Source organism: Dermochelys coriacea, chromosome 19 (genome assembly GCF_009764565.3).
Source record: "Dermochelys coriacea isolate rDerCor1 chromosome 19, rDerCor1.pri.v4, whole genome shotgun sequence".
In the NCBI taxonomy this organism is placed as follows: domain Eukaryota; kingdom Metazoa; phylum Chordata; order Testudines; family Dermochelyidae; genus Dermochelys; species Dermochelys coriacea.
Window position 1 is genome coordinate 81965 of NC_050086.2, and position 27999 is coordinate 109963.

At 38.9% G+C, this 27999-nt stretch overlaps 1 protein-coding gene across 1 annotated transcript in view; it reads left to right on the forward strand.

Annotated features, from left to right (window-relative positions):
- The first annotated feature begins 1176 nt into the window (after nucleotides 1-1176).
- LOC119845332 overlaps nucleotides 1177-27999 on the forward strand; it is a 399673-nt gene continuing 372850 nt past the window's right edge. Inside the window, exon 1 of the mRNA XM_043505864.1 lies at nucleotides 1177-1356. The gene's annotated coding sequence lies outside the window, so the exon portion shown is untranslated. The remainder of the gene's footprint in view (nucleotides 1357-27999) is intronic.

Consider the following 27999-nt stretch of genomic DNA (forward strand, 5'->3'; position numbering starts at 1 on the left):
ATCACATATGTGTTTATTTTACTAATAATTCTAATCACTTACATCACATTTGGCAAGCTTAAAGCATTTTACAAATATTTAATCTTCACAACATCCTGAGAGATATGTGGTATCTCACTATCTGTGTCTTCACCCTCACCCTTGTTTGGACCCTCACCCTTGTAAGGAAACTGATTCAGAGAAGTTGATTTGCTAAAGGCATACATCTAGTCAGTGTGAGAGCTGGGATTAAAACTCATGAGTTCTAGCCTCCTGCTCTGAATTTAAGACCACATTGGCTTTACAAGATTGTCTGTGGAAAAGGGTCCTGTCAGTCTGAGTATTTAACAGTCTAAACATCTGTCAAAGTCCTCTTGTTGGAATGCATGTCCTTGTCTCATCCTATTTTTAAAAAATGCACTGTTTCACCATCCACCCATCTCTTTAAGTGTGTCTGCAGAAAGGCATAGATGACTACTCTTCAAATAATTTGCACTTTTTGATTCTTTAATAAGTCCAAGGGACCTTGTTCTTATTTTGATTTATATATTGATATATAGATGTAGATATAGATATTTATATAGATAGATAATATAACTTTCCATTCCCTCCATACCCCAGATCTTCCACCAGACTCTTAAAAATCACAGATACAACCTTTTATAATCCTAGTTTTTGTCCATGATAGGAAATATTTGTCTTAAATTTTCTAACTACTTCCATTTGATGTACACTATTACTTGCTTTGATTGAGTTATTCTTGTTGTTCCTTGTTCTCTCACTAGATGGCAATATTGTAGTATGTCTGAGTTTTCCAGTAAGTTTTTTTTTTTTTGAAGTTGTCCTCCTCTGCTTTCTGCATCAAGTTGATTTTCTCAGTGCCATCTGCACACTAAGATGATGTACCAAAAGATCAGCTCAGTGGTGTCTGTAAGTTTTCCTATCTTGATCCTTAGAACAGTGCAGCTGAACACAATTATTTCCAGTACCTTTCTCTACCCTTACTGGTTACTGCTCATTCCCTACCCTGGGCCAAGTGCCTATTGCTGCTCTCCACTAACCATGCCACCTTGATGTTATTTTCCATTCCAGTACCTCCTAATCCACTGGCCTGAATCCCAGCACACCTCACTTCTCCTACCGCCCCCATCCCTTCTGGAGAGTTTTCACCCTGAGGATTCGAATCTGGTAGCAAGAGAAGGCGGCGGGGGTGTCATCTTGGGAGAATAGAGAAAGAGGTGGGTTTTATGGAGCTGAGAAGGCGTTGGAGTGCGTCTTGACCCAGCCTGACTCCTGTTTGCCAGAAATCTTCCATGATCTTCAGCCCGTACCACCTACTGGCTTCCACAAAACTCTTCGGAGTTGGTCATCTCTCAGGTAGGAGAAAAATCACTCTAAGGGTTAAGAACTTATGATGTGCAGTATTGGGAAATTAGGTTCTTTTTATTATTTGCTTTCACATGATTTGGCAAGGAGGAAATGGCACTTGATCACTTATAGCAACTTACTTCACTGCAGACGACTTCTTTGTCAGAGACGATCGCAAGCACAGTATACAGGTATATAAAGTAGGTCTGTTGATTAATCACAGATAATTCACGATTACCTCAAAAAAATTATTCACAATTAAAAAAATTAATCGTGATTAATTGCATTTTTAATCGCACTGTTAAATAGAATACCAATTGAAATTTATTAAATATTTGGGATGTTTTTCTGCATTTTCAAATATTTGATTTCAATTTACAACACAGAATACAAAGTGTATAGTGCTCACTTTATATTATTTTTTATTACAAATATTTGCACTGTAAAAATGATAAACAAAAGAAATAGTATTTTTCAATTCACCTCATACAAGTACTGTAGTGGAATCTCTATCATGAAAGTGCAACTTACAAATGTAGATTTTTTTTGTTACGTAACTGAACTCAAAAACAAAATAATGTAAAACTTTAGAACCTACAACTCCACTCAGTCCTACTTCTTGTTCAGCCAATCTTTAAGACAAACAAGTTTGTTTACGTTTACGGGAGATAATGCTGCCCACTTCTTATTTACAGTGTCACCTGAAAATGAGAACTGGTGTTTGCATGGCACTGTTGCAGGTGCACTATTGCGTTTTGAACTGAATATAAACTGTGAATGAGAGAGAATGTCAGTGGGGGCAGAGAACCCAGACAGCTTGATGATGGGCACATCAGAAACAGACGTTTGCTCTGTGGTATACAGTTTGTATTGGGAAAGGTTTTTCCCCATTAACATTAATGTTATATCTAAAATTCTGTAAGTTATTCTGGACCATTTTATTTAGGCTTCTGTTACTGTTTTTTGTTTTGTTTTTGTTTTGGGTTTTTTGGTCAGAATCCTTGTAAATGATTCACCAAACACGTTTCTGCAAAGGACTGTGAGATAACTGGGCAATAAACAAAGACAAAAGTGAGTGTGTAGACTACTTGCAAGAATAAAGTTACTTCTGTGCACAAGTGTTTGCAGGATCAGGCTCTCTAAGGATACAAAATACATATGTAGTTGTCAAGATTCCTTCCCCACTCTGAACTCTAGGGTACAGTTGTGGGGAACTGCATGAAAGACCCCCTAAGCTTATTCTTACCAGCTTAGGTTAAAACTTCCCCAAACTCTGCCTTGTCCTTGAACAGTATGCTGCCACCACCAAGCGTTTTAAACAAAGAACAGGGAAAGAGACCATGTGGAGACGTCTTCCCCCAAAATATCCCCCCCCAAGCCCTACACCTCATTTCCTGGGGAAGGCTTGATAATAATCCTTACCAATTGGTACAGGTGAACACAGACCCAAATCCTTGGATCTTAAGAACAATGAAAAATCAATCAGGTTCTTAAAAGAAGAATTTTAATTAAAGAAAAGCTAAAAGAATCACCTCTGTAAAATCAGGATGGTAAATACCTTACAGGGTAATCAGATTCAAAACATAGAGAATTCCTCTAGGCAAAACCTTAAGTTACAAAAAGACACAAAAACAAGAATGCACATTCCCTCCAGCACAGCTTATTTTACAAGCCATTAAACAAAAGAAAATCTAATACATTTTCTAACTAGATTACTTACTAACTTTACAGGAGTTGTAAGCCTTGCATTCCTGATCTGTTCCTGGCAAAAGCATCACACAGACAGACAGAACCCTTTGTTCCTCCCCCCTCCAGATTTGAAAGTATCTTGTCCCCTCGTTGGTCATTTTGGGTCAGGTGCCAGCAAGGTTACCTTAGCTTCTTAACCCTTTACAGGTGAAAGGGTTTTGCCTCTGGCCAGGAGGGATTTTATAGCAGTGTACACAGAAAGGTGGTTACTCTTTCCTTTATATTTATGACAGTATTTTAAATTAGTGAATTTTGTGCTCTTTAAAGTATAGAAGTTGTAACATTACCTAGAATAAGGTAAATCTGTCAAACTCTTTCCCCCCACAACCGCAGGTATGTTTAACACACCTCAGTCTGGACTTGTTGACCCCCTTTGTCATTCTAGTTCTTGACTGCTCCTGAGTTTCATTGCCACTCATGCTGCACTATTTGGTTATTTTATGTGTGGACAAATGTCCACTATGTGCTAGGATGGAAAAACAGCTAATTTTACTTGTGGCTTAAGCCAGATTTAAATTCAAATAATGTTTTTTAACTTGGTGTAGCAGTTGAGTCCTGAATGAAACCCATACTATCCATGTATATATGGTGTCAGCTATTATATCTCTATTTCCAGTTGTATACCTTTATAAATAGAAATTTTATAATGATGCAATCATTGTGAAACAGGAGAGAAAGTTCTGTGATAGACATATGAATACAGAATCCGGATACCCTTGCTTTAATATTCATAGACTCTTCCCAGATTCAGTTAGGAAGTAGATTGTTTGTGAATAAAGAAGTTTTAAATAAGAAACATCAGTGAGGCCTGAGACAGAGTTCATGTAATCAAATGTCACTTGCTGCTTTATTACTTGGAAGTTCAGCTCCTTTGCTGTCTGTTTTTCCTTCTCCCATCAATTGTTCGACAAGATGTTTCTTATTTTGAAAGTTATCACTTTTTTGCTCATAAGTGTACTTTTGTTCACATAAGGTATCTTCCAAGTGATAGTCTTTGGCGTGAAGTTGTTTATAACAGACTCACAGATATTTGATAATATTCATTTCATAAACTTAGCATTAGTTCATTTTTTGTTTTTGAGCAAACCCTCTTATGCCTGAATAATGACTGATGCACAGGGACTGTTCATACCCAAACTTGGCGTGTTGAATACACTTGTAACACATGATACTGTGAAAAGAAATATCTTTGGAGCAACAAGAATTTAAGATATACTTTTAAAAAAATCCAAATTCCATAATTTCACAGAAGAATAGATCAATATTCCTACATTTAACAGTTCTGTTTAAAACTGCTGTGAAATTAAATAATGCATCTTATATTGGCTTGAAACTACTGTGATGTTAATTCCCTGGTTATGTGTCAGTTAAGGGCAAATTAGCCTTCCAGCTCCAGTCATGACTCATTATGTCATTATGTGTTAGGCACTTACTGTACCTCCACTACTACGCAATTTAGAGCCAATAAAAATTGTGACAGCGTTTTTATCCACTTCATTAAGCTACTAATTTCTTACCAAAAAAAAGTACATTAATCTTTTTATAGCTTCATGCAGAGTGGCATATTTTTAGTCTATAACATTGATTAGGTCCTGCCTGAGAATAATTTTTTATGGTACTTTAAAAAAAAAAAAAAAAAAAGTAAATAAAGTTACTATAGTTTATAATTTACACTATAATTTTCAATATAGTTATGACCATATTGATCTCAGAATGAAAATGTCAGCTGTATTAAGAGATGTCAAGAGTAACAAGAAGGGTTTCTTCAGGTATGTTGGCAACAAGAAGAAAGCCAAGGAAAGTGTGGGCCCCTTACTGAATGAGGGAGGCAAGCTAGTGACAGAGGATGTGGAAAAAGCTAATGTACTCAATGCTTTTTTTGCCTCTGTTTTCACTAACAAGGTCAGCTCCCAGACTGCTGTGCTGGGCATCACAAAATGGGGAAGAGATGGCCAGCCCTCTGTAGAGATAGAGGTGGTTAGGGACTATTTAGAAAAGCTGGACGTGCACAAGTCCATGGGGCCGGACGAATTGCATCCGAGAGTGCTGAGGGAATTGGCGGCTGTGATTGCAGAGCCCTTGGCCATTATCTTTGAAAACTCGTGGCGAACGGGGGAAGTCCCGGATGACTGGAAAAAGGCTAATGTAGTGCCCATCTTTAAAAAAGGGAAGAAGGAGGATCCTGGGAACTACAGGCCGGTCAGCCTCACCTCAGTCCCTGGAAAAATCATGGAGCAGGTCCTCAAAGAATCAATCCTGAAGCACTTAGAGGAGAGGAAAGTGATCAGGAACAGTCAGCATGGATTCACCAAGGGAAGGTCATGCCTGACTAATCTAATCGCCTTTTATGATGAGATTACTGGTTCTGTGGATGAAGGGAAAGCAGTGGATGTATTGTTTCTTGACTTTAGCAAAGCTTTTGACACGGTCTCCCACAGCATTCTTGTCAGCAAGTTAAGGAAGTATGGGCTGGATGAATGCACTATAAGGTGGGTAGAAAGCTGGCTAGATTGTCGGGCTCAACGGGTAGTGATCAATGGCTCCATGTCTAGTTGGCAGCCGGTGTCAAGTGGAGTGCCCCAGGGGTCGGTCCTGGGGCCCGTTTTGTTCAATATCTTCATAAATGATCTGGAGGATGGTGTGGATTGCACTCTCAGCAAATTTGCGGATGATACTAAACTGGGAGGAGTGGTAGATACGCTGGAGGGGAGGGATAGGATACAGAAGGACCTAGACAAATTGGAAGATTGGGCCAAAAGAAATCTAATGAGGTTCAATAAGGATAAGTGCAGGGTCCTGCACTTAGGATGGAAGAATCCAATGCACCGCTACAGACTAGGGACCGAATGGCTCGGCAGCAGTTCTGCGGAAAAGGACCTAGGGGTGACAGTGGACGAGAAGCTGGATATGAGTCAGCAGTGTGCCCTTGTTGCCAAGAAGGCCAATGGCATTTTGGGATGTATAAGTAGGGGCATAGCGAGCAGATCGAGGGACGTGATCGTTCCCCTCTATTCGACACTGGTGAGGCCTCATCTGGAGTACTGTGTCCAGTTTTGGGCCCCACACTACAAGAAGGATGTGGATAAATTGGAAAGAGTACAGCGAAGGGCAACAAAAATGATTAGGGGTCTAGAGCACATGACTTATGAGGAGAGGCTGAGGGAGCTGGGATTGTTTAGTCTGCAGAAGAGAAGAATGAGGGGGGATTTGATAGCTGCTTTCAACTACCTGAAAGGAGGTTTCAAAGAGGATGGCTCTAGACTGTTCTCAATGGTAGCAGATGACAGAACGAGGAGTAATGGTCTCAAGTTGCAATGGGGGAGGTTTAGATTGGATATTAGGAAAAACTTTTTCACTAAGAGGGTGGTGAAACACTGGAATGCGTTACCTAGGGAGGTGGTAGAATCTCCTTCCTTAGAGGTTTTTAAGGTCAGGCTTGACAAAGCCCTGGCTAGGATGATTTAACTGGGACTTGGTCCTGCTTTGAGCAGGGGGTTGGACTAGATGACCTTCTGGGGTCCCTTCCAACCCTGATATTCTATGATTCTATGATTCTATGATAAGTAGAACAAATGAAATATAGCTCAATGTTTAGTGACACAACAAATTATGAAATACTTCCTACAATGTAGTGTACAAATACACAGAAGAAAAGGCTATTTTCTAACGCTGGATTCATCCCAGATAGCATGAAGATTGTCTGTGTTCACTGAGCTAAATATTTTTGGGTAGCAGTCAGAAAAATATTTGTCTTCTGGATATTTTTGAGCACATGCCATGATGGAGGGTGGGTGAATACAGGGAAACTGCTCTGTTGACACTTGGAATTCCCAGCACTTAGTGGCTGGTTTGGAGTACAGTATGACTCAGTCATTTTGAAGTTCTTTTTCACTTGTTTGCAATGCTTGGTGAGAGCTGCTGTGGAGCCTGACACCTTACTGTTGTGAGAGTTCCACGTAATGGAAAAATTCTAAGTGAAAAGAGAAAATCTAAGCTATACTCTCTGACCTCTCTGTTCTTCCCTGATACCCATCACTGTGATATCAGATCACCTATTCTTGTGATGTTGCTGGCCATCTTCTAGCTATTGATACTTTTTAAAAAATGTTCTTTCAAATTTATAAACAATGTACAGTAGAACCTCAAACACCTTGGGAATGGAGGTTGTTCTTAACTCTGAACAAAACATTCTGGTTGTTCTTTCAAAAGTTTACAACTGAACATTGACTTAATACAGTTTTGAAACTTTATTATGCAGAAGAAAAATGCTCCTTTCCCTTTATTTTTTTAGTACTGTATTTGCATTTTTATTTTTTTGTCATCTCTGCTGCCACCTGATTGTGTACTTCTGGTGCCAAATGAAGTGTGTGGTTGACTAGTCAGTTCGTAACTCTGAGGTTCTACTGTAATTCCATTAATGGGCCTATCCTGCATTTTGGGTAGTGTTACAACAATTGACATTAGAGAGACAAGGTGGGCGAAGTTAATCTTTTATTGAATCATAAGAATTGCCATACTGGGTCAGACCAAAGGTCCATCTAGCCCAGTATCCTGTCTTCCAACAGTGGCCAATGCCAGGTGCCCCAGAGGGAATGAACAGAACAAGTAATCATCAATTGATAGATCCTTTGTTGTCCATTCCCAGCTTCTGGCAAACAGAGACTTGGGACGCCATCCCTACACGTCCTGGCTAATAGCCGTCAATGGATTTATCCTCCATGAACTTATTTAGTTCTTTTTTGAACCCTGTTATAGTCTCGGCCTACACAACATCCTCTGGCAAGGAGTTCTACAGGTTGACTGTGCATTGTGTGAATCAACTTCTGCTGGTGACAGAGATAAGCTTTCGAGTTACACAGAGCTCTTAGCTCATCTGGAGAAGAGCTCTATGTAGCTTGAAAGCATGTCTCTTCACCAGCAGAAGTTGATCCAATAAAAGATATTACCTCACCCACCTGGTCGGTCTAATAATCTGGGAGCAGCATGGCTATAACAACACTGCAAACAACAGTCGATGTTGGCAGTTTCCCAATACTATCCCATATTACAATGACTGCTTGTTTCCTCTCTGCCCTAGGCTCCTACAGATCATCCCCTTCTCAAATGCCTGGGAGATAAGCAGATAACATGACTGGATTATAGGCTATGGTGAACCAAGGGGGAAAGTGGGTTTCAGAGTCATAGAGCCTTCTTGGAGAATGAGTACTTGTGGCACCTTAGAGATTAACAAATTTATTTGAGCATAAGCTTTCGTGAGCTACAGCTCATTTCATCAGATGCATTTGATTTATAAATCTCCCCACTGTATTTTCCACCAAATACATCCTGTGAAGTGAGCTGTAGCTCACGAAAGCTTATGCTCAAATAAATTTGTTAGTCTCTAAGGTGCCACAAGTACTCCTTTTCTTTTTGTGAATACAGACTAACACGGCTGCTACTCTGAAACCTGTTCTTGGAGAATGGCCTTCCGAAAACCTCTTCCTTATAGCGAAGGTCTCTGGCTCAAGCACCTTCCCTGACTGATCACTGCAGTTAATGGGAGCTACTGGGTATTCAGGGCTTATGAAAACTAGGACACTTAGTTATGTGCCTAGTATGCATGTATGGAACTAAATTTAGGCATACATTTTTGTAAGTATTTAACATTGGAGGTGTTAATCTATATGTTTTCTTTGATAAAATTGTAATTGGCCGATGTATAATTAAATTAATGGAATTGCCATTTAACAATAGTCAGTAGAGTTAGACTTGGATTTTTTCTTGTCTGTTGTTTTTTTTCTTTCACACATGGAGAGATTAAGCTACTCTAATGCTTTGTCCATACTCTGCTTGTGACTTTGACTCTAGGCCAGTATTTCTCAACATTTTCAGGTCGGTGATCCATTATTCAAAGTTAAAAATGTTCACTCACCCTTACTAAAAGTGAATCAAATGATAATGATACTCTTTTATATAATTTGTTTTGTTTCAAGAAGATGACAGAAAATACTTGAAGGATAAGGGTGTGTGCGGGAGTGACGGGTTTTTTTTCTGCTTCAGATTGTAATAAAATTTTAATTTTCAGTGCCTCATGCCTTTCATGACTCTCCTGAGGGTTGCAACTCCTGGCTGAGAAAAAAGGATTCAAACAATGCTCGGTGCTTAGACAATGCTCCATGCTTCACCATCTCAGACCATCGCCCTCTTCCGTAACAGCTACAGAGCAGCATTTCTGGAAATCTCCTTTGATTGCCAGTCAGCCACTATGCCGACCAGGTTTTCAGTTAGTTTTTGCTTCAGTTTGCAGTCTCCTTTGCCAGATGGTGTTTGATACCAATATTGATGTTAATGTCTTTTGGATAATGACACTGTCTGCAGCAGGGGTTTTCTTGCAATTATAAACTACAGAATGCTGGAGGGATATGTTATATTTAGTCACCTTTATGTAGTGTGCTGTTACTGTTTAACAGACAATTATCATGAGACAATGTCTTGGCCTGAACATTTTGCTATATTTTAGGTTGATGGTACAACCTCTGTTTAAATACTATCCAGCAAGCTAATAAGAATGAATAAAATGAGACCTATCAAATTGAAATTTAATTATTTTTGTTTTAAAAAGAGGGGAAAAAAAGACAACCTCTCTCTTTCTCTTACAAAGTATGCTCTTTATCAGACTGTCTATGAAAGGCATGACTTTGTGGCAACCTCTCAGTATCTGATACATCAAGAACCTACCTTTTACACTTCTTGAGGGAGTTTTAGCTTCTTCCTATTAAAAATGAATAATAAAATCTTCAGCTTTCATCCTAATGGGGTTAGGAGTAGGTGTTTTGCCTTTTATAGCTACACAGAAGATCGAAAAGCCAGTTGAAACCATCACAAATTTAAGGAAAAGGTCATCATTAGAAGATCTGTGAAAAGAAGCTTTTAAAAAGCATTTCTGGGCTTAATGCAATAATTATATCTTGCTAGTATCAGTAAGCAGACCCTATATGTTTCAGCTGTCTGAAATGAAACAAGGCAAGGCAGGAAGCATGTTTTAGGTTTATATAGGATTCCAGAAATTAAGGGAAATAGGAACTTCAGAATGAATACAGTCTTCTATACATTTTTCTTTTATTCTGGAGTATATAGTAGGAATTTGTTTTTATAAATTCTTTTGTCAGTGTTATAGAAATGGCATGAGAAGTATGAGAATTTGCATATATATTTGACCTTACACCTTTAAAAATAAAAAATGGGCTGGGTACCTGCAGTAGGCTCAAAACACAGGGTTTGCAGTAGTCAGAATGTTCTCACTATTTTTAGAACTTTTAGCTCTCTGGTAAGATAGTAGATGAAGAGAAAGTGAGAGCAAAAAAAGGGGAAACTTGCTGGGATGAGAAAAAACTTGTGAATATTTCTGGTCTTGGCAGGTCAAACAAGTTCTAAATCTGATATCAGACTGTAGAGGAGAAGTTCTCTCCATACTCTGTGGGACTAATAATTTTTTTTTCATCTCCTCATTTTATTTACTGGTCTGTAACATCTGCTTGAAAGCAGCAATACTAATAAAATTACACTAAGCTTCCATAATGCCAGCAATTGATCTGGGGGCATGAGCAGAAAATTTTACACAGTGTTTCCTTCCCAAAGGCCGCTAGCCCTAAAACTGTCCAGTTCTCTGATGTTTCTAGGGCCTTGTCTATACTATGAAATTACTCTGATTTTACAGAAGTCGATTTTTGGGAACAGATGGTATAAAGTCGAGTGCATGCATCCACACTAATCACATTAATTCGGCGGTGTGGCAAGTGTCGACATTCTGAGCGGTGCACTGTTGGTAGCTTTCCTGCAGTCCCTGCTGCCCATTGGAATTGTGGGCTGAGCTCCCAATGCCTGATGGGGCCAAATATTTGTCGCGGGTGGTTATGGGTAAATGTCGTCAGTCAACCCTCCTTCTGTGAAAGCAATGGCAGACAATCATTTCGCACCCTTTTCCCTGGATTGCCCAAGCAGATGCCATAGCACGGCAAGCATGGAGCCCGTTCAGCTCACTGCAGCAGTTATGACCATTGTAAACACCTCTCACGTTATTATGCAGTTTATGCAGAAATAGAACCTGAAAAACCAGGCGAGGAGGTGACGGCAGCGCGGTGACGAGAGTGGTGAGGACATGGACACAGATTTCTCTAAAACTGAGGTCCCCGGCAATTTGGAGATCATGGCGTTAATGGGGCAGGATCATGCCGTGAAACGCCAATTCTGGGCCTGGGAAACACGCACAGACACCCTGGACAGTAGTAAGTTCAACTATAGGCTGAGCAAGTGCAGAATGGTGGAAGAGTGTGCCTTTGGAAGTTTTAAGGGTTGCTGGCACAGTTTACTGACTTGCTCAGACCTCATCAAAACCAATATATCCATTGTTATTGCTGCTTGCTATATGTGCCATAATCTCTGTGAGAGTAAGGGGGAAGACGTTTATGGCAGGATGGGAGGTTGAGGCAAATCACCTGGCTGCTGAATACGTGCAGCCAGAAACCTGGGCGATTAGAAGAGCACAGCAGGAAGCGCTGCACATCAGAGAAGCTTTGAAAACCAGTTTCATGACTGGCCAGGGTACCATGAGACACATCTGTTTGTTTCTCCTTGATGAAAACCCACCCCCTTTGTTGACTTTAATTCCCGGTAAGCCACCCGCCCTCCCCCCTTTGATCATAGCTTGCTTGCAAAGGAAATAAAGTCACTATCACTTAAAACTATGTATTCTTTATTAATTGATTAAAAAATAGGGAGATAACTCACAAGGTAGCCTGGGTGGGGTGAGGGAGGAGGGTAGGAGGGAAGGCCACTTCAAAACTTGTTGAATGATAGCCTTCTGTTGCTTGGGCTGTCCATTGGGGTGGAGTGGTTGGGTGCCAGGAGCCTCTCTTCCCCCCCCCCCCCCCAGCACGTTCTTGGGCGTCTGGCTGAGGAGGCTATGGAACTTGGGGAGAAGGGAGGGGGGTTAAACAGGAGCTGTAGCGGCAGTCTGTGATCCTGCTGCAGTTCCTGAGCCTCCACCAGACGCTGGAGCATGTCTCTTTGATCCCACAGTAGCCCCAGCATTGCAACCTGTCTCCTCTGATCTTCCTGCCGCCACCTCTCATCTTGATCATCCCTCCTGTCCTCACGTTCATTGGCCGCTTTCGTGTACTGTGCTACTGTGTCCCTCCACACGTTCTGCTGAGCTCTGTCAGTGCCGGACGACTGCATGAGCTCAGAGAACATTTCATCGCGCGTGCAGTTTTTTTCGCCGCCTTATCTGAGATAGCCTTTGGGATGGAGGAGGAAGGCTTGAAACATATGCAGCTGTGGGAGGGGAAAAAAAGGGAGTGAAATATTTTAAAAGATACGTTTTATAGAACAACACTATTCACCTTGCATAGCACGTGACTTCGGTACAAGCTGGCATTTTGCATCTTATATTGAGTGCCTGCAGCTTTGGTGTTAGAGATCACACACGCAGTGCTGGGCAACAGAATTTGGCTGGCAGGCGGCCATGGTAAGCCATAGTCTTTTGGCTTCTGCAACCTTCATAACATCAGCGCCCTCCTTTCCCATACCAAGCAAAGCCTGTTGCGTTGGCCATTTAGTGCTGCGATTTTCGTGTTAATGTGCAGCAGCAGAAACCAAACTAACCCCCCCCCCCCCATGCAATTCTCTGGGATGATTGCTTTACCCCTCCCCCCACCGTGTGGGAAGATCACTGCTAGCCAAACGCGAACAGCTCGGCACCAATGCCCCCCCTGCTCCCGCTTGGCTAGCTGTGGGGAGGATTTCTTTTCAGCCAGAGGCAAACAGCCCATTATTTAAATTCCCGTATTTCAACCAGGTTACCATGAACGATATCACTCTCCTGAGGATAACGCAGAGAGATAAAGAATGGATGTTGCTTGAATGCCAGCTAACACCAGGACCATACGTTGCCAGGCTTTGTCATTCAATGATACCAGATTACTTGCTACTAGCATGGCGTGGTGAAGTGACCTACCATGGAGGATGGAATAAGGCTGCTCTCCCAGAAACCCTCTGCAAAGACTTTTAGAGTACCTCCAGGAGAGCTTCATGGAGATGTCCCTGGAGGATTTCCGCTCCATCCCCAGACACGTTAACAGACTTTTCCAGTAGCTGTACTAGCCACAAATGCATCCCAAGTTCTCAGGGCAAATTAATCATTAAAAAACGCTTGCTTTTTAAACCTGTATTATATTTAAAAAGGTACAATCACCATAGGTCCCTTCTCCGGCTTGGTTGGGTTCGGAGGGTATTTCAGTCAGGGTGATAAAAAGATCCTGGCTGTCGGGGAGAACGATGTGCTGTGTGCTCTCCTCAAGCTCCTCCTCCTCATCTTCCCTGTCTGCAAAATCCTCAGGCATGGTGGAGAGTACCCCATTATCGGAGTCCACGGACAGGGGTGGGGTAGTGGTGGCGGCCCCCCCTAGAATTGCATGCAGCTCAGTGTAGAAGTGGCATGTCTGGGGCTCTGTCCCAGAGTGTCCGTTTGATTCTTTGGTTTTCTGGTACGCTTGTCTGAGCTCCTTAAGTTTCACACGGCACTGTGTTACGTCCCTGCTGTAGCCTCTGTCCATCATGGCCTTGGAGATTTTTTTGAAATATTTTGGCATTTTGTCTTTTGGAACATAGTTCTGATAGCACGGCTTTGTCTCCCCATTCAGCGATCAGATCCAGTACCTCCAGATTGGTCCATGCTGGAGCTCTTTTTTGATTCTGGGACTGCATGGTTACCTATGCTGATGAGTTCTGCTTGGTCACTTGTGCTGATGAGCTTGCCTGGCCAGAGAATGAGATTCAAAAATTCCCGGGGCTTTTCCTGTACACCTGGCCAGTGCCTCCAAATTCAGAGTGCTGTCCTAGAGCAGTCACAATGGTGCCCGGTGGGATAGCTCCTGGAAGCCAATACCGTCAAATTGCATCCACACTAACCCTAATTCGAAAGGTCGATGTCAATTTCAGCACTAATCCCCTCGTCAGGGGGGAGTACAGAAATCGATTTTAAGAGTCCTTTATGTCGAGAAAAATGGCTTTGTTGTGTGGACGGGTGCAGGGTTAATTCTATTTAACGCTGCTAAATTCGACATAAAGTCGTAGTGTAGACCAGGCCTTGAAATAGCTACTCATTACTACGACTGTAATTCTGGACCTCACCAGCAAGAAATGTGACAGTGGTCACTTGCATGCATAAATTGCACAAGTCATAGCTCCTACGCCTATGAGCTACTTGATTGTTTATGCATCATATTACTAATGAGCTGCCTAGAGGAACTAAAGCCACCCTTGGTCTTTTAGAGTACTGTGACTGGGAAGCTCACTCTCCTTGTAATTATGTCTCTTGTCCTGTATTTTGTTGTGCGCCAGTACTAGAGAACTGGGAATGGGATGACTGATACCACAGATTCCTTTGTTCCTAATTATGGGTCTGAACCTTCAGTTCTTACCAAATCAAGGTTCCTGCTGACATGTGTGAGTGTTCAGACTGAGTAAGGCCTGAAAGGTTTTGTCCTTTAAAATCTTCATATGTCAGTATAGTAGGTTGGAACAGCCCCCTCATTTAAATGTGAAACATTTTGAATTAGTTTTTAAAAGTATTAGTTTTACCAACATAAAACTATCACCTCCAGCTGTGAGCTAATAAACAAATATTGAACAATGGCCTTATTATATAATCTTCTTAAGTTTCTTGTTTTTTAATTGGCTTTTGGAGAAATTGAGAATAGAATGGAGTCCCTTATTTTGTATGCCATTTTCTCACCTTCCCCTTGAGTCAGGTAGCTTCTAGAATGTAGAACACCCCTTGTCAAAGTGTATAATATTACAAATTCAACTTTAATACATAGGCATAAAGTTTTCCTAGATGCATGTAACTAAACTTAATAAAAATAAACTAAAATGTGATTTAGAATGAACATGCAACATGTTCATTTCAATCCAATTCTAGAATCTGAAAAATAGCTGATGCTGTCTTCAAGTTATACCATATTATAGCTCTTAATTCCCTGAATACAGTGATGTACTTCTTTTTGGAAAGGGTAAAGTTTTTAAAAAAACAAAAACAGAACTATAAAAATTCACATAGATCCAGGCATAAAACTGAGTTTTTCCTGCTGCAAAAGACTGAGTGGAAATGTTTTTATAGAGGGAGACCAACAAAATTGCTGTTCTTTTTCTAATTTCATATCTCTGCAAAGGTGCATTTTATGATTTATTTAATCTTCTGTTAATGATCATGTGTTCTTGGATTATGCAGTACAGTATAGGATTTTGATATACTTTTGATTAAATTCAACTGTTTTCTATGAGCAAAAACTTGATGTGAAAATTTTGTAGGATTGTAATTTACTGATTGTATGTTAAATTTTTCTTTTGATCTAAGTATTTTCTTTTCAATATTGATTGGTGGATTAATACTGGGGATGGGTGAACTTGAATAGTTTAGAAAGTTTTGGCTCATATAAATACACAAGAAATTAGATGATGCTTCCCTTCATCCCTTTGATTCACGTGAACTTTCTTGTTCTGAATGTACCAGAAATTCTCTCAAAAGAGCCACTCTCACAGTAGATCAGCTTACACGTTTGCATTTCCTGGTTTGCCCAGGAGGCGAAAGTGCATGAAAATGAAAAGGTAAGAGTTAGCCATACTATTGTGAATTTCATAAAAGGGTTGGGTTTGATTAGAATTTTGGGTAATGATTTAAGTGCATTGTTGTTTTATAAAATTTAATCTTCTGTCTGAATGTCTGGAATTAGTGCTACTGTTCATTAACTGTATTTAAGGTAAAATGTACTCTCTAAAAATTATGAGGACATACAGTATATGTATCATATGTTTACAAAGCATGGGTGACACTTCAGCAGCAGTAATGTCAGCACTGCCAAAACCAGCTGTTCAAAGGTCGTGAGTTATGTCCTAAAAATCATATTAAAATAAATATATAAAATGTGGTGCTCTTTTAATTTTTCTTTTAGTTTCATAGCCTTTAGAATACACTCACACCATGTTTTCAGGATTTTCTCTACCACCATGAGGGCTAGAAATTCTTCCCAGCCCCCCTACATATTATTGAATGAAAGTTTAGATTCTCATGCAGTAACATCAGTGCAAAACTAAATGTAAGTTATGCATTTGACAAACATAATTTACTGTATAAAGCAGTGATTAATACAATGGGTTTTTAAGATTTTTATTGTCTTTTTAAAATTGTATTTGCAAAGAAAGATTGGCATTATGGTTGCAGAGGTCTCGATATAGTTATGATTTGTTTTTGAGGTGTCCCATTCAAACAAATGCCATATCAGAGTTTACCAGCTGTTCTGCAGTTTGCTTTCTTCAGTTCTGATAGGGAAATTAAATCGTTCTATTGATGATCTATTTCAAATATAAACTGGATATTTATATAGTATGGCTTAAAAACTAAGATTTATAAATATAATTTTAATCCATGGGACTATAAATTTTCTAGTAAACTACCATCAAGTGTAACAAATGTGATTAGTGTACATGAAATGAACTTAAAATGAGCCCCAAATGTGCTAGGTGGAAGGGGAACCATAGGTCAGAAACTCTGAACAAGCAAAAGATTACCTTGGAAAGTGACTTAAAGATACCTTTTAAGTTCCGGAGTAGCAGCTGTGTTAGTCTGTATTCGCAAAAAGAAAAGCAGTACTTGTGGCACCTTAGAGACTAACAAATTTATTAGAGCATAAGCTTTCGTGAGCTACAGTTGCATCCGATGAAGTGAGCTGTAGCTCACGAAAGCTTGTGCTCTAATAAATTTGTTAGTCTCTAAGGTGCCACAAGTACTGCTTTTCTTTTAAGTTCCGTATTTTTAAAAAGGCATTACAGGTATTAAAATAAGATTTAAAGGAGCATTAATTAACTATGAGAAGCATAACCCAGTTTGCTTTGTTTAATGACTAACAGGTTAAAATTTTACATACACATACATAATGTGCACATAAGTGAGAGTTTTTTATTGTGTGTGTAAAGTATTACTCCAACATCCTTTTCAGTCAGATGCCTATCATTTCACTTTAAACCACTGAATCACTTATTTTTTTTATATTTTGTGTTTTGTTAGCAAAGTGTTGTTCATTAGATGGATGTGTGTCTGTCGGAAGCTGTTTTATACTGTAGTCAGTTTGGCTGCCTCCTTTGGAGACTATCTGTTAAAACAATCCTCCCTCTCCTACTCCCCTCCAAGCAATGTACGTGTGGTTTTTAAACCATGTATAGGTTTGCAAGCTTTTCTGTAAATCCGATATGTTTTCTTGATGGTTGAATGCTACAAAGAACCGTTTTACACACCTAGCTATGACCTGTTGAAATTATTGTTTGGTTACTGACACTGTCTTCCAAGGTGTGAACCCTCAGACATGCAGGCCCCAGTATTTTGAGCTCTGTCACAGGGATGGATTAATGGCAAGGTTTTGCTGCAGATTATTTTAGAAGAGTCATGTATTACTAAGTAGCCCTCTTACTGGGGTTGGTGCTGAGGGGAATCCAAAAAAAAGATAGTAAAGCATCTAATTAAAAATGTTCAGTATTTCTCTGATAATTCCTAGAGCCATTGATTGTGGACCACCTACTCACTTTTGTATACTAATTAAGCTTGTTTAAAATGTTTGAGTTGTTTTTAAAAGTGTTTAATAATGTGCAAAAGTCTTAATGTTAAGTGTTTATTTAGGGAATCTGTCAAGATCATTTAAAAATTACCTTAATTATTTGTATACCTGATGATGATGATTAAATTTTCTATTCCCTTACACACTTTTAAAAATGGACACCAAAGCTGCGTGAGTTCCCTCATATTTCTTTTTGTTAGATCTTTATTTTTTCTTCCACAGTATTTTATAATGTGTACAATTATAGGTCTAAATAGTTGAAATTAGGTTTTCTGCAATTTGTAGTTTGAGTTTTAACACACATACTGAGATGTATCAAACAAATTTATTTAAACATAGCAGATTAAGGTTTGTAAAATGAAATAGAAAGATATTGGCAACTTGAAAGTGGTTTCACTTAACTTCTATTTTTAAAAAAAAAAAAAAGAGAGACCTGTAGGATTCCCCTAAAATCTTTCAAATGGGATTAGCACATGAATGCTGTTTTCTGTTTAGTCTTGTTAATCTTTTTCAGTTGTGAACTGGGCTCCTATTGCAGTGGTTCTCAATCAGGGTACACATACCCTTGTGGGTACTCTGAGGTCTTCTGGTGGTACATCAACTCATCTAGATATTTGCCTAGTTTTACAACAGGCTACCTAAAAAGCACTAGCGAAGTCAGTACCAAACTAAAATTTCATACAGACAATAACTTTATACATCTCTATATACTATGCACTGAAATGTAAGTACAATATTTTATATTCCAATTGATTTGTTTTGTAATTATATGGTAAAAATGAAAAAGTAAGCAGTTTTTCAGTAATAATGTGCTGTGACACTTTTGTATTTTTATGTCAGATTTTGTAAGCAAGTAGGTTTTAAGTGAGGTGTAACTTGAGGGCCACTGTCCTAGTGGGATCACTTGTGATTTAGGGAGGATGATAATTTCCTTTGCTTGCCCTCTAGATGGCTGTCTTGTTCTCTTCTCATAGTGTATTATGCAAAGCTGTTTTACATAGCATAGTAGGGCAGAGAGAAGTTTCTAGCCATCCACATCTTTAAACAAGTAAGAATGTATAAAGAAAAGGAGTACTTGTGGCACCTTAGAGACTAACAAATTTATTAGAGCATAAGCTTTCGTGAGCTACAGCTCACTTCATCGGATGCATTTGGTGGAAAAAACAGAGGAGAGATTTATATACACACACACAGAGAACATGAAACAATGGGTTTATCATACACACTGTAAGGAGAGTGATCACTTAAGATAAGCCATCACCAACAGCAGGGGGGGGAAAGGAGGAAAACCTTCCATGGTGACAAGCAGGTAGGCTAATTCCAGCAGTTAACAAGAATATCAGAAAGAAAAGGAGTACTTGTGGCACCTTAGAGACTAACAAATTTATTAGAGCATAAGCTTTCGTGAGCTACAGCTTCCGATGAAGTGAGCTGTAGCTCACGAAAGCTTATGCTCTAATAAATTTGTTAGTCTCTAAGGTGCCACAAGTACTCCTTTTCTTTTTGCGAATACAGACTAACACGGCTGCTACTCTGAAACCTAAGAATATCAGAGGAACAGTGGGGGGTGGGGTGGGAGGGAGAAATACCATGGGGAAATAGTTTTACTTTGTGTAATGACTCATCCATTCCCAGTCTCTATTCAAGCCTAAGTTAATTGTATCCAGTTTGCAAATTAATTCCAATTCAGCAGTCTCTCGTTGGAGTCTGTTTTTGAAGCTTTTTTGTTGAAGGATAGCCACTCTTAGGTCTGTGATCGAGTGACCAGAGAGATTGAAGTGTTCTCCAACTGGTTTTTGAATGTTATAATTCTTGACGTCTGATTTGTGTCCATTCATTCTTTTACGTAGAGACTGTCCAGTTTGGCCAATGTACATGGCAGAGGGGCATTGCTGGCACATGATGGCATATATCACATTGGTAGATGCGCAGGTGAACGAGCCTCTGATAGTGTGGCTGATGTGATTAGGCCCTATGATGGTATCCCCTGAATAGATATGTGGACAGAGTTGGCAACGGGCTTTGTTGCAAGGATAGGTTCCTGGGTTAGTGGTTCTGTTGTGTGGTGTGTGGTTGCTGGTGAGTATTTGCTTCAGATTGGGGGGCTGTCTGTAAGCAAGGACTGGTCTGTCTCCCAAGATCTGAGAGAGCGATGGCTCGTCCTTCAGGATAGGTTGTAGATCCTTGATGATGCGTTGGAGGGGTTTTAGTTGGGGGCTGAAGGTGATGGCTAGTGGCGTTCTGTTGTTTTCTTTGTTGGGCCTGTCCTGTAGTAGGTGACTTCTGGGTACTCTTCTGGCTCTGTCAATCTGGATACAATTAACTTAGGCTTGAATAGAGACTGGGAATGGATGAGTCATTACACAAAGTAAAACTATTTCCCCATGGTATTTCTCCCTCCCACCCCACCCCCCACTGTTCCTCTGATATTCTTGTTAACTGCTGGAATTAGCCTACCTGCTTGTCACCATGGAAGGTTTTCCTCCTTTTCCCCCCCCTGCTGTTGGTGATGGCTTATCTTAAGTGATCACTCTCCTTACAGTGTGTATGATAAACCCATTGTTTCATGTTCTCTGTGTGTGTGTATATAAATCTCTCCTCTGTTTTTTCCACCAAATGCATCCGATGAAGTGAGCTGTAGCTCACGAAAGCTTATGCTCTAATAAATTTGTTAGTCTCTAAGGTGCCACAAGTACTCCTTTTCTTTTTGCGAATACAGACTAACACGGCTGCTACTCTGAAACCTGTAAGAATGTATAGTATGTGTGACCATGCCATTGTAACCCTGCTGCGGACAGATGTCAGCAGATAAGCCCTGTGTGTGTCACTACTCAGGGGAAAGCCCTACTTAGCACTGTAGAATTTAAAACATTTTCTGGGGTTTTTTTTAAGTATGTTTTCAGTGATGATAATTGTAACGGTATGGCTTTACCTTTTATGGCCAAAGGCGTTGGCCTGGTGAACCTTGGTTACCGAAGAGGTACACCCGAGTCAAATAACATGGCTCCCTGTAAATAGTATCAGGAAGTGGAAAGGGTGAGTGGAGCTCAGAGATTGGGAGGAACTGCAGAGAAAGGGAGGGATTGCCAGAGACAGGAAGCCTGGTAGTAGTTTGGAGGAGACACCTCTGAGGGCAGAGATGAAGGCCCTGAGAGACTGATCTGTGTTGAGTTTAGTTGGAAAGCCCTGAAAAGGAGGAAGATTGACAGCAGTGTGGCTGCAGAGCAACCTCGGGCCACAAGAGTGTGCTCTGGTGGCAGCCGACTCTATGACAATAATGAAAATGGACAACTGTTAATCCATGATCAAAAATATGGTTCTAACAACCTGGACAACTCCTGTAATACTTCTCTATCAAAGTGTTAAGAAACTCTTTTCTTTATCTGGAGAAAAATATTGGAGCAGATTGGCAACTCTGCTAAACTGTGTGTTGGGATTTCCTCCAAGACCTTTTCCACTCAGCTTATCCAGAACACCTTGTCCAGTTCTGGGATCCAAAATACTCAGTTCAACTCTGGATTTCATCACTCAGGTTCCTTTATTTGACATACAGCAAAGCTATGCTGAGTTGATCAGACTCAAACTTAGAGGGTGGGTATCAGGTGTACTACACATCCAAAGTTACACAGACAACCTCTTGCTTTATATACATATACACCTTACATTGCATTTTCTATACGTTAAATCACACACTTTTGAATTAGCTTGGTCACTCTGCAGGAACCAATCCCTGTATACATGGAACTTGATCTTTACATTCCAGGTTTACCTTGTCCACAGTCCCTAACATCAGGGTGTTGCTGTTTATCTTAGCACAGACAGCCTGACTCCAGCTTACCATTTGTCAGGCCGCTATTTACAACTTAATCTTCCATTCACCTTCCTGATTATGTGCACTAAGAAATGAGGCAAGTCACTTACATGAAGGCAGGCCTGTACTGTGTAAGTAAGGTACTGTGTACCAAGGGCCAGGTATGTATGAATGAAGGTTGGTCACCTCCCTGTTGTAAGAGGTGAGGCTGTATTCTTACAGAATTCCTCTTCTCTTGGATTTAAATTATACAAAAGCTTTCTGTCAGTGAGAATATTGTCCACTTTAGTCACTGGCTTAATGTTCTTGCTGCCAAAAACTGCAGAGACCACCAACCATAGTTTATTTGGAATCTCAAACCAATTCGAACCTGGTTCTTCACAGCACAAAGAGTAATGAATTAATCATTGTGTCATCTCCAATTCCCTCTAAAAGCATCTCTTTCCAGGCGATGACTGTTTCCTGATAACAAACCAAATAAAAAAATAAGTTTCTTCAGGATTTTCTATATTAGATGTTTCCATCTATCATGGATATAATGTAACCTAGAACAAAAGAGAAACACATTTTTCTGTATTTTAAAATATTGCCAAATCTGTGAACAGTTTTAACTATAAAGGTGATAGTGAATGTTACTTTTAAACATTTGGGTTTAATTTTCAACAAAATATTATTGTACCACTTAAAATCAATGCAGACCATAGAACATATACACATCTTCAAGGGGACTCTCTGGATATGGTTGTCGGTTACTAGAAAATCTGCAAAGCATCTCACATAGACTTGGGATGAGGGAGCCAGGTCATGTAGAATAAAACTTACCTGAACCTACATTAAAATTGAACTTTTTTGTAGTTTAGATAAGTTTAGTTTACTTAACCTCCTTCATTTTCTTTTCTTTTTTTTCCTTTTCTGCCTTTTCTGGCTCTGACTGGAAATGGAAAAAAGATACCATGAGAGATTGTTTTTGCAATATTTGTAGTTCAGTCCGAAACGGGAGGTCCCGGAATATTTTCTCACAAGATTTATGGCTTGATTTTGCAAATATGAGGTTTAAATTAACTCTTGATTCCTGTGGACATTTGTCTATCACCAATGATCTCTTAGAGGCTGATCATTGTACCCTAAATAGATCTTTAAGAAGTTAAACAGGTTTAAGAGAAGTATGATTCAAGATCTTATATGAAAAGTCACTGGTTTCAGAGCCACACTACCAAGCTGTTGTTACTATGTATGTGTTATGGGTATTACTAAGGCACTGATCACCTTGGTATTAAAGTTTTTATAATAACATTTAGCACTTATTTAGTGCTTTAGCTAATGAATCCTCACAACGCCTCTGTGCAGTAGATGGATATCTAAATGTCACTATGAGTGTTTTATCAATGGTGAGAATGAAGAACAGCAGTTGTGACCTGTCCAAGTCCTCACAGCATGTCAGTTTCAGAGCTACATGTGCCCTTATACCCTTGCTGGTGCTCTATTATCTTTTCCAGTTTATACAGGATTATAGGGGGACAATGTGTATCGCCATCTGCCAGCGTCCAGTCTGCTCCCGTTCCCTAAGCAAAGACCTCTGACTGTGTGGAAATGTCTCTTAAGGGGAGGACTGTACTACAGATATTTAGATACAATTGCCGTTTATGTGGTGAGCTTTATGGAGCAGGCACCAGAGTCGTAGGTGATGAGCATGGTATAAAGCCCTGGCCAAATATCTAAAAAATTGAGTTTAAAGTTAGGATCTTAAGTCCTTATTTAGGCTCAGAAAGTAATGGGCCTCATTTTCGAAAGTGCAATGAATGGGAGCTTCTGGCTGCTCAGCACTTTGAAAATCAGCCTTTTTTTAATGTGTGTAAAGAAATGTATAATGAACTGTGTTAAATAGATTAGGGCTATCAATTAATCACAGTTAATGCATGTGATTAATGCAAAACAAATTAACTGGATTTAAAAAATAGTTGCAATTAATTGCAGTTTTAATTGCACTATTAATAAAAATACCAATTTAAATGTGTTATAAATATTTTTGAAGGTTTTTCTACATTTTCAAATATATTGATTTCAATTACAACACAAAATACAAAGTGTACAGTACACACTTTATATTATTTTTTATTTAAAATATTTGCACTGTAAAAGAAGATAATCAAAATAGTTTTTTCAATTCACCTCATGCAATTACTGTAGTGCAATCTCTTTATTGTGAAAGTGCAACTTAGATATGTAGAATTTTTTTTAACATAACTACACTCAAAACCAAAACAAAAAACTTTAGAGCCTACAAGTTGAATCATGAAGGGCATACAAATGTTTAACATATCTGGCATAAAAATACCTTATAATGCCGGCTACAACAGTGCCACGTGAATGCCTGTTCTCACTTTCAGGTGTCATTGTAAATAAGCTGGCAGCATTATCTCCCATAAATGTAAACAAAGTTGATTGTCTTAACAATTGGCTGAACAAGAAGTAGGACTGAGTGGACTTGTAAAAGATGAACTGAAAAATACTATTTCTTTTGTTTATCTTTTTTACAGTGCAAATATTTGAAATAAAAAATAATATAAAGTGAGCATTGTAAACTTTGTATTCTTGTTGTAATTGAAATCAATATATATAAAAATGTATAAAAAATCCAAAAATATTTATAATAAAATTTAAATTGGTATTCTGTTATTGTTTTACAGTGCAATTAAAACTGCGATTAATCGTGACTATTTTTTATCTTGTGATTAATTGCGATTATTTTTTAAATCATTTGACAGCCCTAAAATAAATTTATATTAAATAATGTTAGAGAAGTAGATATATATTTAAGAGTATTATAAGAAAATATAGGGAACTTTTCTGCTGTCTGTAAGCGTCTTGTTGACACAGCTTTTAAAACTCTTCTAAAACAATTTCAAGTGTTGTAAAAATCAGAGTTGGTTTTTGTCTTATCTGGCGTGGATTCTTTGTGTAGTTAACTGGGCAAAACAAATCAGACCAATGTGTGATTTAATAGCCAGGTGTAGATCTCACTGGAATGACAGTCTAAGTAGGATGGATATTGACTGACTGCAGAATTAGCCAACCAGTAACTTCAAGGTCATAAGCTTGTCTCTTCCACCAACAGAAGTTGGTCCGGTAAAAGATATTGCCTCACCCACTTTGTCTCTGTAATAACCTGGGACCAATACAGCTACAACAACATTGCAAACAAGAAACAGATAAGTAAGAATAAGACAGCTATTGTAAGAAATAATGGAATACATGAAAGCAATGAAAATGAGTTAAGGAGGAGGATAGCAATGACTAATAAAGATAGGGAGGTACCAATTCGTTTTATCAGGATAAGTAAAAATGCATCCATTAAAAGGATTTTGGGTTAGTGTGTATGAAAATATATCTTGAATAGAATATTTATAGATTAGGTAGTTTTAATTATTTGCACCAGTGTGGTGATGTGAGACAAGATATATAAAGGATGCATGTTTAAAAAAGGGGGAGTTGTGGAGCAATGCAGGCCCCTCACCAGATCAAACCAACATAGAGCTGATGACGATAGAAGCAGCCTATTTATGCCCCAGAACTGGGTAAAGAGCAGGACAGCTTTCTGATCAGTTTTCTTTACTTATGCTTTACGGTTGATTAAGTTGATAATATATTGTCCTAAAATTTTTCTTATTAAAGCTTTAAACTAAGTTAAGCTTTTTAAGTTAAAAATGTTAAGCTTTTTGATTGCTGTGGTTTTGCTTTCCCCCAAGTGCCTAAATAAGGACTTGGGAGCCTAACTTTAGGTCTCTACTTTTGAGGCTTTTGGCCTAGATTTTGGCTTCCTAACCTTCTGTAAATCACATGGTTGGTGAGTACAAATAAAAGGTTTAGAAAAGACATTTTAACAGTCTGAGGTGACATCCTGGCCCAGCTGGAGTTAATCGGAGTTTTGTTTCAAAGTGGTAGTCGTGTTAGTCTGTATCAGCAAAAACAACGAGGAGTCCTTGTGGCACCTTACAGACTAACAAATTTATTTGGGCATAAGCTTTTGTGGGCTAAAACCAACTTCGTCAGATGCATGGAGTGGAATATACAGTAAGGAGTTTTGTCACTGTCTTTAAGGAGATCAGAACTTTCACCCTTGGTATTTAGGCATAATATTCCACCCTCTGTTGTTCCTCATCACCTCTTTGAAGTAATGACATGAGTTTAACTGAGGCAGTGCTTGCTTTGAGCTGGGCTGTTCTAATGAATGCATCATGAAGTTTTGAGTTACTTGTAGGCAGTAGAATTCAAACATTTGAATTGTTTGTAAATGTCTTCCAAATTTTGCTAGCATTGTCTGTATTGTTGTTCTGTAATGAAGAAAATTAGCAATCACAGTGTTTGAGAGTTCATTTGGCTTCATGTAATAAGAGCATTAAATCTGTATGGAATGTGAGAGCTGGGCTCTACCCTCTCATATTTACTGCAGTGGCCTCAGTTAAGTACAGAAGAAGAGAGTTCTATTATTGTTGCTTCCAGTTTTCTAGATAGTAGTAAAAATAGAGTTCATAACAAAAATGTAAATACTTCGGTGATTTCAGTATGCTTTTTGGTTTGTTTTTAAAATTCTTATATGCAGTAACATCTGGGTGAAGTAATTTTATTTCTTCATACTCTTCTCTCAGAAATTTAACTATTTTCACAAATAGTAAACTGTGACATAGGGGTATACTCCTTTGGACCTTACCACTAATCCTATAATGTTAATATTTATCTGTACGAGTAACTCCATAAGAAACCAAACACCGAGGCAATTAAATGAGCTCACAGCTAATATGATATAAAATACATAAATAAAAATTTACTGTCTGGAAAAGAGGCTTTCTTTCCCAGTGAGTTCTGAAGGGGAGATGGTTAAAATGATCAAGCATCCTACTACAGTGAGGAGAGATGCCAACTTCCACAAGCATCAATAATTAGCTCATACTGATAAGACCTGACTGATTTAGTCTGCCTCTCCTGCATATAGTAGGTCATAATATAAGAGATAAGCAGTTATGCTCACTCCATGATTAGAGATGAATCATGTTGTTTGAAAAATCATGATGTAAAATATGCAGTGATCTTATCAGTCATTCATAATAACTTCTATGTCATGCAGACTTTTTTTGGAAAAGAGCAAAGTAATTGGTATCCATCACAGGCACTACTGTTAAGATCACAAATTCCATGACAGTACTGCACTTTAATGGCAGGTTTCAGAGTAGCAGCCGTGTTAGTCTGTATCCACAGAAAGAAAAGGAGTACTTGTGGCACCTTAGAGACTAACAAATTTATTTGAGCAAATAAATTTGTTAGTCTCTAAGGTGCCACAAGTACTCCTTTTCTTTTTGCACTTTAATGGGTCTGTCAACTTAACTTAGCCTGTAATAACTCACAGCACATAAGTCTTAATGAGTAAATTAATTTATGATTAAATAAGTTAACTGTAAAATTTCACACTGAACAGTAATTGTTGCAGAACTCTATTTAGGACAGAAAGTTTAACTATGAATATCTTGAGTGTTCCCATGCAATTAAGCTACACAAGCATGAAAGCAATGAGGTGGTAATAGATGTGCAGTCAATAAAAAACTAACAAAAGAACCATAAAACCTAGAAAATCTTAAACTGTCCTTCATGGTTTATGTTTGACTTTCTTAGTTGATATGTAAAGAATGCTTTTATTTACCGTAGATGATCTTGAAATTTCAGCTTATTTAATGGATTCCAAGGCCAGAAGGGACTATTGTGACCTCTTATCTAATACAGTCCATAGAACTTCCCCAAAACAATTTCTAGAGCAGATATTTTAGTAGAACATTTCTAACCAAAGAGACTGTTTGGAGAAATGGAAAAACTGACTTTCTGTCAATCTTGCAAAGATACATGTAGCTTAGCAGTCTGTGAACTATGTTGTAAAAAGCTTGAAAATGCCAGGGAGAGAGGGAGGTTACGGAATTACTGACTGTGCCTCTGCCTTGGTGTTGATAGTACTCTCACTCATCAGAAGCAGTTGCTATGTAAGCAGCCACCTCTGAAAAGAGGGTGGGATCATTCAAACATGTCAGATATAAGCTAACAAAAAAACCTGAGATTTTTGCCTTGCTCTTAGTTTGAAAAATAGAAAACGTTTTTCAAGGCAGCAGAACACAACCAAATTTCCATTCACATAGTGAAATTAGTATTGAGTAGGGATCTTAAAATCTGACTTCTTTACACCAGGCATTTACTTTTATTTTCTTTTATTTGCTAGTTGATGGATTATTGCATAATATTAAGAAAACAATATATAGAACTCATAGGCACTGGAGCTAGGGGTACTGAGGGTGATGGTGCACCCACTGGCTTGAAGTGATTTCCGTCCTATACAGGGTTTACCGTTTGGTTCAGCTCTAAGCATCAGCACTATAAAAATTGTCCCAGCACCACTGACAGAACTATGTT